Source organism: Eptesicus fuscus, chromosome 2 (assembly GCF_027574615.1).
Source record: "Eptesicus fuscus isolate TK198812 chromosome 2, DD_ASM_mEF_20220401, whole genome shotgun sequence".
Classification (NCBI taxonomy): domain Eukaryota; kingdom Metazoa; phylum Chordata; class Mammalia; order Chiroptera; family Vespertilionidae; genus Eptesicus; species Eptesicus fuscus.
Window position 1 is genome coordinate 18,758,356 of NC_072474.1, and position 1,929 is coordinate 18,760,284.

Here is a 1,929-nt window from a genome sequence, read left to right on the forward strand (position 1 = left end):
ACACACACTCACACACACACACTGACACACACACACACACAAAACAAAACAAAAACAAAAACAAAAACAAAAAAAACAAAGAGTGGCTTAAATGAATGCGTGTTTTTTAACCTTTGTTACAAACTATTCCCAGGCTTCCTCAGCTTAATTCGCTACAAAGAATGATTTGTTTCAAAGCAAAAACTGAAAAGAGCTGCAGTGTCCAAGGGGCTTGGGCTTAAAAATATTAGAGGTATCGATTTCATCAGATCCATAACGAATTTTGAAAAGGCATTCATCATATAAAATAGCAGCCCCCAGTAACTTCTTCAAGGTTATCTTCTTCAGAAATTGGCTCAGTTCGGTTGGCTTTGTTCTTGGAAGTCTCATCAAAATTCTCCACAAGATCTGGAACTTCATCATCATCATCCCCTCTGGTAACAGTGGTACTTTGCCATCCACAGATTGTTTGGGCCCAGCTTTAGCCAGTCTCTGTAAGGCAGGCAGACCGAATGCCCCCTGCTGGTCGGTGTGCTGGGTAGCACCTCGGTCAGCCGCTTTGTCTCAGCACCGCCTGGAACCATGAAAGCATTTGCTGCCAGAGATGCCTGAACTTTAGGGATGTTAAAGTGGATCACTGCTCGTTGGTTTGTGAACGTATTTACCTCTGAAGCATAGTAACCTCCATCTTGTATAAAACTGCTGTTTGAATTCTCTGCTATAGTTAGATAGTCCCGTGTTCTGTAAACTCTGTCATTTTTAGACAGTCTCTTATTCTATAAAATAACTGTTTTAGTTTGAATAATAGAAAAAGATAAAAACTTAATTGTCTGACCTTGCAAGATAGCCATCTAACGTAATGGACTAATACTGATAATAATTCCCATATTCTTATGCCAAATGTTTGTTCTTTATGTATCCAAGATTACAAACTGTCTGTAACAATAACTCACGGAGAGCTCTTTGTAATATCTGCAAACAAAGAAGCTCGAAAAGTATAAATACAGGAAACTTCCTGTATGTGTTGCTCAGAGATTTGGAAGTAACACCTCCCTCTGGGCCTCGTGCAATAAACGACTCCTAATTAATTGGCTCATTAAGGCGTCTTGTATCTCATTTGCTGATTTACCATACAACACCTCTTCAATACCAGAGGAATTGTTACCCCTAACTTCTTTCAGAACTGGAGTTTTTGTCATCTGCCATCGCTGTTCTGTGAACCGCCTTCTTCTTTCTGCGAGCAGTTCCTTTCCCACCAGCGCGCACTTGGGCCTGCAGCTTAGTGCGTTTCTCTTGGTTCCTGATAGTTCCTTTCATCTTGTTGGAGAGGAAATGGGGCGTTGTGGGGGACTAGGGTTGGCACTGAGTGGGTCTTGAGCAGAGCAGCTGAGGATCAAATGAATGTTTCTCTACAGAGGATATTAGAAGACAAAAGGAGTGGCGTCTCTCTTCTGTGGGCTTAATACATACATTTTGGTTCTGCAGTTGAAGGGGTAGGGGTGTTTTTAAAGTGGACGACCACACAAGAAAGGAAGAATTGGGATCCGGAAGGATTACATCAGAAGTGACCCAAAAAAGAATGACCATGAGGAGAGGAGCATCACCACCCATGTACTGAGCCACTCATGGTCCCTGTCACTGACTGTCATGGCTCCCTGCACACGGATACACGCTTTCTAAATGCAGTGCTGCTTCCCTGCTATAGGTGGCTGAACTGGGGCAAACACCCAGCTCCACAGAGCTTTCCAGCCTGCTCAGCAGTTCTCCAGGGTCTGGTGGGAAAGCTGTGTGGAGAAGAGAGCACCACACAGAATCATGATTGACATCCTCTTACGGGGTTTGTATATGATACTCGCAGAGGGCTCAGCACCATAGGAGGCAAAGGAAAATGGAGAGGCACACACACAGGGAACACAGTCAAAAGAATCCATTACACAGAGAGCTTAGCTC

The 1,929-nt window shown here is 43.6% G+C and overlaps 1 pseudogene; it reads right to left on the minus strand.

The window, feature by feature from the left end:
• Window positions 1-277: 277 nt before the first annotated feature.
• Window positions 278-1,296, minus strand: LOC103292608 (transcription factor BTF3-like; annotated as a pseudogene).
• Window positions 1,297-1,929: the final 633 nt, after the last annotated feature.